The sequence below is a fragment of the Falco punctatus genome, assembly GCF_963210335.1.
Source record: "Falco punctatus genome assembly, chromosome: 14".
Classification (NCBI taxonomy): Eukaryota; Metazoa; Chordata; class Aves; order Falconiformes; family Falconidae; genus Falco; species Falco punctatus.
The window spans coordinates 7,425,435-7,435,489 of NC_137594.1; the positions used below are offsets into that span (position 1 = coordinate 7,425,435).

The 10,055-nt window shown below is 37.5% G+C and overlaps 1 protein-coding gene across 7 annotated transcripts in view; it reads right to left on the minus strand.

Annotated features, from left to right (window-relative positions):
• WWOX (WW domain containing oxidoreductase) overlaps positions 1–10,055 on the minus strand; it is a 550,369-nt gene that overhangs the window by 284,795 nt on the left and 255,519 nt on the right. The window lies entirely within an intron of this gene.

Here is a 10,055-nt window from a genome sequence, read left to right on the forward strand (position 1 = left end):
AAGACAGAAAATATGACCAGTCATCATGTACTTTTCATCTGAAACATCCCTAAAAGCAAGAGTAGCAGATGGTAGGCAAACTGGGATGGGATTTTTCTTGCAGTAGCTTTTTACAGCAATTGAGTCGCTAGCGGTTATTCGGTTCCTCTTCCTCAAAGCTACAAAAAGACACATATCCTCTTGCAAACAGAGAAGATCAGATACTGCTTTAAGATGTGTACAGTACGACAGAGGCAAAATCAGCCAGTCCAGTAATAGCTGTCCTGTACTGTAAGTTCCCTGTGAAGCTCTGTGAAGATGCTGGCACAAAAATCTGCACTGCATATTGCTGCAGCATAATTAATTAAGCCTGACAACACCCCTGTGAAATACAATAGGTCTAACCACTAAACCAAATCATCCTTATAAACATCCAAATGTCAGCAACTGAATTTATGTCAGATTTACTATTCAATCACAGGGAAAAAAAATCACATATAGCTTCAAAAAAGGCACTTTAAGTAAAGCTCTCTCTTATATTTTTGAATAGTAATAAAGAAATCAAAGGTATGACAGCCTTTTACAGGGATAAGACCTCAGAACATTAGTAGATAAATCTTTGAAGAGGTAAGAAGTATTATCAGGATTTTCAATTGCAGAATCATACACTGTACTTGAGAATTCTCTGACACTCTACATAAAATATTATAACTATTAATTCATAATGACATTTTAAATAATTAAAATAAACCCAAATCTCATTAATATCAAAATTTCAATATTTGGATGGGTTAGGTGGTAAGGCAAAATGTACTTTATAGGATACTACGCATTTAGGATCAGGTATTCCTAATAACACCCACTGAGATAAACATAGACATATGTTCCAAAAGTAACTCCAGCTTGGTTCTTTATGACTTTAGCTTCAAGGATTTTTATTTTCTGTATAATCTTTAAAGTGGAATTGCAGTCACTAGCCGCTGGCTGCACTGTTTATCATAAAGTCAGCTCACTTAGTCCTGTCCAATTAAAATAAACTACATCTGCAATGTATCACTATTTTTCTAAGTATCTGAAAATATTCCTGCAAAGCCCAACCTCCAAAAATAAAACATAAATGAAAAGCAACAGTTCACTTGGCAACCATCTAGGAGAGGATGTTTTGACATTATTTTCAAGTTATTAAATGCACATTTCCCACTTAAAAACAAGAAGCTCCTGTCACAAATGATTTATATTTTAAAATATCTTATATGACATAAGAAAGGCATGTAATGGCTTGCTGCTGTAACCTTTTGAAATAAAATATAGGAACACAAACAATAAATTTTTCCTTTGATAAATTCTTTTACTATTTTGCTGCTTATTGCGATAGACAACATTTCAGTGCTAGCCAATGTAATACAGTAGCATTAAATAAGATGTCCAAACTCTATCTGACTTCCTACAATACATTCACTTAATTTTAAATTACTTTCCTTCTATTGCTCTCTTCTAGTTCACGCCTGGAAAAAATGACAGACTATAAAACTTGCCCATCTTTTAACCAACTATGATTTCAAAATGATTTATTTATGTAAATTCGGGAAAACCAGGGTCTCATGACATGTTTGTATGCTTCATTTCAAGCATGATGAAAGAACAGGAAATAAAATACAAACTTTTTTTCTTTGTTACTGACTTTGTTCTAGTTCTTCCAGACATCGCACTTCTAAACTCAGGCTGCCACCAACAGACAGCATACAGACAAGAGAAGGTGACGTTCATCTGCAATGCACAGATGTAAGGCAGCAGTAAGGCCCTGTTCACTAAACAGCAACTAATGAATGTATATGTAATAAAATAAATATAACTCTTACGTGTTGTCTAAAGTTCCTGTGCAGAAGATTTCTGGGTGGATAGCACTACAAAAATTACACAAACATCTTGAAATATTTACAGAAAGTCTATAATTAAAAGAAGATTTTGTGTGGCTGGAGATGCACAAATTTCCTTACAATTTCTAAAAGTTAGACTGCATTTAGATAAAGAACAATGCTGCACCTTTAAGAAAATGTTATTTTTCCTGAGGCCCTATCAAGGTAAATTTCATCAGTATTCAAAGAATGAGCAAAGCACTTCAACAATTTATTTCAATAAAAGAAGACTTAGCTGAAAGGAGTATAAATGATGAGAACTTGCTTTAAACTGATTTATTCCCTGCAGCAATAAAAGGAATGTTTCTTCACTCAGCTGTTTAATATGCAAATATGCAGAGCATCCAGCTTCTGACAGCACATCATTAATAAAACCTTGCACTAAGCAGAGCTCCCGATATTTCATCCTGATGAAAATACATGATGATGATTTTAGACTGTATAATTTCAGAGTTGGAACAATGTACTTCCCAGTGATGGAAACTCAGCAATCCACAGTTCCAGTGTAGATTTTTTAATAAGTTAACCTATTTCTGTAACAGGGAAACATCTGTTTACAAGAATTGTGAATACGGAAAAGCTTGTCACCAAACCCTCTCAACTGGACAATCCAAACCTTAGCTTGGAAATCAGTACAAAGAGAACCACATTATTTATAGAAGAATGTAAGAGTTGATTTCTTTTTTAATCAACTAATTCCTCTCTTATTTACCAAGCTTCATGTACTAAAAAAAAAATCTCTTTACCTTACTTCTATTAGTCACTATACAATCTGATACATTTTCAGCAAAGGTGGAAATTAATGCTATCCCTTAAAAAGAATTAAAGCAAAAAAAAAATTGAAATTTTACTTTTTTCCATTAAAATCTATGAAGATGAACTCCTGTATTTGACCATGCTGTAGCATTCTACTTCTTGTGTTTATAGCCAAATTAAGGAAGTACACATGCTTTTTTTCTTCATTGCATTCAGTGCTAAAACTCTTACCTTCTTCCCAAAGAAGTTTTAAACAAGGTTAAAAACTATCAAATGTTTGAAATAGGGAAAGCAATATTTGCCAGTACTTTGCTCTGAAGTCTTTCCAGTCCAAAGTTGGAAATTGGACGCTGTACAGAAATGTTAAAATTTTAAAGCATCCCTTTGTCCAGAATTGATCCTAATGGGCGACACAGAATGTCCATTTCTCCATTGGAATTAATACTCACACAGACGATGCTGATTACTGTACAACATGGAAATCTGATGAGTGCTCATTTGCTTGAAATAGTAGGTAACAATTAAAAACTTGTTAAAGTCTGGTGGGCTTTTTTTTTTTTTTTTTTTGCTGAAACACGCTGTCCTTTTGCCACTGTAGTGCTAGGTCAACTATAAAATGAGACCCCTTCTGCACTGCAAGAACAAAATAAAAAATGACTTTGCACTTTAATTCAAAAATATTTCTACTATGAATCAATCATTTAGTGTATTTCAAAGAAGTTTGAAGGATCTTCCTTTGAATCATTTCCCATTGGATACCTAGGAAACAAAACATCTTCAGGGCTAAATTTCAGGGGAAGTCTTGCAGGTTTTAGTAAACTTCTCCAAGCCAGTACTTTACATGTTTCTGTTTTCTGTGCGTGGCAATACTCCCTCATAACTCAAATGGGATTAACCAATTAAACATTTCCCAGTAGTCTCTAAAATAGCTGCTCTTGGCATGTTTTTTGCATGGAACAAACCTCAGCGGGAGGATATGATAGAAATCTTGCACTATTTAAATATAGAATTGGGACATCAAAGAAAGGGTTGTATTGAAATAACATGGATAATTAAGGAAGTGGAGAACAGTAATAACTGATTTACATAAAATGCTAATAAGCCTCTTGACTTGTTCGGCAATTTCTGCTTTAGGCATGGTAACTGCGGGTTCAAATTTGTGTACTGATTTTATTTTAATATTTTCTTATTCTTCCTATTTCTTCACCTATTTTGTAAGCTCCTTACAGGCAAGTCAGTCTGTATCTGGTACCAAACCTTTTTCAAAACAAACCCCCCAAAAATCAGAATATGAACATAAACTTGTGTAAAAGTTCTGTACACGTCCATTTCCACATAGGCATACAAATCACAAAGTGTAAGGGCCTTTAATTACTTGTCTGCATGTGTATGGATTCAGATTGCGTCCCTTCCAGTTTAGCTCACTTTCATGTCATGCTGAATAATGTGTTACAAACAATCAATGACACATTAAAAGTGTTAAATGCTCTTCACAATTACCAGGACTAAAAAACTTTGAAAACAACTGGATTGTAATGGGAGGAATGTGTTTCCATGGTGTTATGCTTCTTGCTACTCAGAAGGATGATTAGGGCACTGTGCCATCACTATAGGTTATAGATATTTTGCACGGCACCCCTGTGCCATTTGCTTCTGCGAAGAAATGATATGCTCTGAAATTCTTGTTTTATTTTACTCTCCTACTGATCTCTCCTCACAGTGCTACAGCAGCAGTGGCTTTGAGATGTGAATGTGAATGAGTGTCTGAGCTGTTCCTTCAGGACATGTCTGCGTATTGACCTTCAGCTTACCCTGTTTCCCTGTGAGCCCTCTAAGCATGATCCATCGCTTTCTCAGGCCATTCTCCCTTCACCCCATTGATGGGTTTCAGAGCTACTTAAATTTCAAAGTCCTGATGCGTTGCAGCAGTGGCCAGGGCTCAGCTTTGCTCACTTATAGATTGTACAAGGTCACAGTAAGGGAAGGGGAAAAAAAGCCAGAGCATTTATCAGGATGTATTGCTTTACTTTTTCTATCCATCACAAAGGCGATGATTCTATTTTAGTGAAAATCCATTGAACTCAGATCAAGTCAGATGGCTGTTATCATTGGAAACTCAAGAGCTGTCACACCATAATCGGTACAAATGAACACTGAAACTTGGGGCTTGAGGCCGCTTAATGGTCTTTAGTGAATTTTTTTCTGTTGCTTTCTAAACACCACAAAATCATTTTACTTAAGTGATTTCAATTTGAGAACACTAAGATTTTGTTATGCAAGCACAGCTGATTCAATTACAGCTGATCTGACAGCTATTGTGCAATTAAATGTTTTCTACCAGTGTGCCCTCACCCCATGCACACACCAGTAGGTGCACGCAGACCATCCACACAATCATAATTATTTGCCTCAAAGTTAGTCTGATTCTGGTCATTTCTGTGATACACCTTCCACTTCTAATAGGCAACACCACCATGCAAAATTAACAGGAACTTCTGCGGTGATATTGATTTGTATTTTGTGAATGAGCTTTGGTAAAGCTTCCCTGGTCCACAGCTACCTCTGCAAGAAGGAGCTGTCAGTACGCAGGGAAAGGGGAAAGCAAGTCAAACCTCATTTATCTTTTTTTTTTTTTTTCAAATCACAAACAGCTCAGTAAGTATTACATTTTAAGAAAAAAATGGGGATCTTGACCATAGTTAAGGGCACCAGAAAACTTTCACTACATAGATATGGAATTAATGGATATTATTCAGTATAATTGCAAGTGTATTTGAATTGCTCCGGAAGCACAATACAGGGAAGTGCAAAGGAGCAGGGTACAGCCATCATACCTGACAGAGAGTTCCTTCTTCCCTGTGGTCCAAGAGTGCTAATTATTCTCATATTTAGGCTTCATTCTACTTCCTATCAGTTGTGACAGACTCGCATTCTACTTAGTTGTTTTGATTTCATCACATGCACATAAGAAAGACCAGCTATCCCAGGTTCTAGGGGACCTTGACAGGTAATTAGAAATGACTCTCTAATTAAGAGAAAAATAGCAACAGACAACATCTTTGCTCCACAGAAAAACAAGCCATTCCACAAAATTGTTATTTTCCTACTGAAATCCCATATTTAAAAAAAAAAAAAGCCAATTTTTTAAAGTAAAAAACAACCCAACCCTCTTCACTTCCCATGCAAACCCATTCCCCAGACAGATGATTTACAGTACTTATTCAAAGTAAACATATTCAGCCTCACAAGTACTAGCAAATCTTTGCCTTGAACACCCCCACCTCCACCACACCTACAGAATATGGTAGAGGAAAGACATGATTGTTATGTAGGAATGTCCTAAGCTCTGTGGAGCTTTTTATTGTTTAAAACTATGTTTAGGTTTTGACCCCCTCCTATGGAGCTAAGAACACATTTTGAACAAGAAGTACCTCAAACCATACAAGATTCAGGAGGGAGCAAACAGACAAAGGAAACAATCATTTCCACTGAACAATGAAGAACAGTACATACTTATTATTACTGTTATTATAAAACACACATAGTACCTTTTAAAGACAATAGTCAAAGCTGCTAATTAACTTGGCAGATTGTAAGTCACCTGCCACTGCCACATATGCGAGGCCAGCGTGGCTCTCCAGCCACTTACAGCAGCCTCAAGGCTGTTCTAGTACGGTTTCAGCTTCTACCAAAGTGAAAAATTGAAAAAAGAAATAAACCTAGAGCAAAATGGACTTAAGGTATGCTTCCTTCTCACCTGCTTGCTTCTTAAAATTGCCAGTGTACTGTGAAAGATGTGCTTCTGCATTTTGTAGTGTAGTGCAGTGACTCTGCTGTCTCCTAAACATGTAGTCATGGGAGTGGAGTGGGGATCACACAGCGGAGATCTCTGTGCATCTGGAAATCTAATATAAACAAATATTTCCTATTTTGCCTGAACAAAATTTCTCAGGAAAGCCAGAGGAAACACAGACCTGTATTCCTCTTCCATTCTCACCCATCAGTGCTTCCAGGGATCTGGAACAGGGCATGGTGAAGGCTGTGCAAACTCTTCAGGAGCCCCTTTAAAACTCCTGCAGAGTAGCATTAATAAGCCTTAGTGTAATGGAGGATCAACCCCTGTGCTCTGTGCTTCAAGAAGCAGAAAATCTTAAATAGGCTGGTATTATGTCTTCAAATCCTTTTTTATAAACATTAAAACAAATACAATTTTGGGAAGGTCTATATTTAAAATAGTGTATTTTTCTTTAATGAGAAAACTACATCTTAACCCTCAGGCTAATAAAATAATATGATAATTCTTGTGGATATTTTAAATGTAGCAAGTAACAATTCATAGACTTTTAGCTGTAGTCACCTGTGCACACACTGCATGCTCAAGGGAGAGCATACAACATAATAAAAGCTGTGTTACGATGTATTTTCAGCAGTGAAATATCTTGGGCAGACAACTATTTCCTTCTACATTATAGTGGATATCCAAAAAGACGTAACAGCTAAAAATATGCTTAAAATGCATATACTCAAAACCTTTTTATTACTCACTGATTTGCAAGATAAATCAAAAGACATTCATGCCATCACTACTCCTTGCTCCCATATGTGAAGCCAGGCCAGTGACAGAGCACGGACTGCTCCAGGGGACTCTGAATGATCGCCGTTAAGCAGAATGGTTTCTTTATTTCTTTCACTTGAACTCTGTTATCACACAGGGGACATATGAAGAGTAAGATATGTGCTGTTCAACTGTACCAGTAAGGACTAATTCGTCCTCAACAAAATTTCTGATGTCACCTGGCTTTGCAAACAAGCCTTCGAGCTCTTCTCTACCTCTTTATGTCGACTATCTAGGTATTGGGATATTTTTAAAACACATGTACAAATCAAGCACTTGTATTTTAATTCTTTAAACCTCTTGCTTTCTATCCTATCCCAAATTTGTACTACAGCTTTTTTTTTTTTTTCCCCCCCATATAAGGGAAATAACTCTACCATTTCCAGCAACCCTGGTGTCTTCTGCTGTCATTTTGGGGCAGCGACTGACAGTGGGAGGCACTATTTCACATGTGTCTTTAATTCCTTTGAACATTTCCATCTCCTGCTGTACAGAGCCAAGAAATAGATACTCTCAGTTTGGGGTATGTGCTTCATAGGTCCCACCGCAGCACAGCAAGGCCTGACTTCTCAAAGTTTTGATGTCACAGTTTCCCAAAGCACAGAAGCCTATCCAGGTCTTAAATCTTTTTTCCCCACAATGTCAAACTTTTCAAGAATACATCTGTAAAAGCCTGAACCTTTCTGGCAAACAGCATATGGGCCCAAATCCTGACAACTCAGTTTGAGTACAATCAAAACCTCTCCCTAATTAGATGATGATGATGATAATAACAACAACAACAATCAGGGTTTGTTTTTTAAAAAAAAAAACAAGAATATCAAACTGAATGCCTTTAACGTCTATTTTATATCAACCAAGACGTTGTCATACTGCTCCTACAAGTTGTGAATCTTAATTGGCCAGTGTCAGTAAAGTGCTCTGAAATCCTCACATGGTATTGAAGTTACCATAGAAATGTGTAACGCTTGTCACTGGTTCACTAAATAAAGTCCATAGAGAAACAGGAATAAAAGACAGAGCATAGATTCTGGAATGAAAATACACACAGTATTTTCAACAAGCTTAAAGGAATGAAACTTCAGAAAAGTCCCTCTTAAACAATTTTTGCTGGACATAAAGTTCACTGCAACTTCCAGCTCTTAAGAGATGCTTTTCATCTTCTATATCTTTTATGCCTTTCAGGTAGCAGCGTGGTGGCTGTAGCAGGTGATGTAAAAGAGCTGACACCTCTGCTTGGGAAGGAAGGGAGCATGGTGGACTGTCACCAGCAGCATGGCAGGCACTCGCACTCCAAGTGGGACTGGCATTACATGTCTCCATCCCCAATAACAGCTTTATACTCAATTCCACCCACTGGAGATGTCAGCAAGGGAAACGAGGTTATGTGGCAGCAGCTACCATATCTTACCCATCTATATAAATACATTTAAACACATGGGAAATAAGGTTAGGGGAGTGACCTTGAGGTATGGACTTTTAGGCTAGTAACCCTCACATAATTTCAACTTGAACACTGCAAGTGGGAGGAAAGACAGTGCATGATAACGATACAGCTACTATAAACATCCACAGGAAAGAATTAAACCTGTTATGTGCTTTAACACAGCCCTGTCTGTGAACTCGGAATGCTTTTGTAGTGTGCTGCCTCATAGAGCAGACAAGCTTCTTAATAACTGGATGTTAGGAGAATTGAAGCAAAACTTTTATCTTTACTATTAAATCTCTCTTTTCAATCACTAAGCTCCCTATGAAACAGCATAACAATGCTCCTATTAGGTAAGCAAGGGACAGAGTGGATGTAAATCCCCACAGAATTAACGTGCCTGCTCCTGAGTCAGCACTGGGCCTTCCAGCATTGACCTTGCCAATCAGCATGTCTGGGTTTTCCCATTTCCCAGTGGTACGGGGCTCATCCTCTCTCGGAAGAAATCAACCCCAGTATGCGGCACCTCTCCAAATTAGTGCCATAAACCAGGGTGGCTTTTAGAGTCTAATTAGCATTACTAGAGAGTGTCCATTTTTCAGTCACTTCCCCAAACTGAAAGATTGTGGCCCTACAGACGTACACGGTTAGTTTGCAACATCCAATAGTAAGATGAACACACCTGCCACTGGCTCCTGGCCCGTTTTGGTTACCAGAATTAGGGTATGAACTTGGGATCTCTCAGTGAATAGATGTTAATGCACTGGTGAAAGGTCATCAAAGCAGTCTGACTTCCATATCCTGAAGTCTCTCATTCCTCCACTATCTTTTGTCCCCATCCGGTTTACCTAATAGATGATCCTAACAATTCACATTGGCAGTCCTTTGTAGTGTAATGAACACTATGTGGTCTGATGAATGCAACCACTGCACAGAAAACGTCAGTTCTTTCATTAAGAAAACCTTCCCAAGTTCATTGTATTGAACCAGCGCTCCAGCTATTAGGCTGATACATGACACAGTCAATTCCAGTTACGCTTTAAGTGACTATTCATGTTCAGTGAATTCAATTTTTAAAGCTAATTTATATAAGTTTATTTACATGAATGCACATTTCTTCCAACTTATATGATTTTTTCTGAGCTTTCTGTTATTATTGTAATGGGGGGGGCGGGGGGGTGGGGTGGTTGGATCTTATTTCCCAGCAGATCCTGAAAATGCTTAGCTGATGGAGAAGACACTGAAAAACCAAATCAGCAGCTTTCTGAGAACGTACTTGCGGAGAACTCTGAATTACTTGTAGGTAAAATAAATTGCAGTGTATGCATTTATTAATGTTAAATAAAATATCTGCATGAATTTA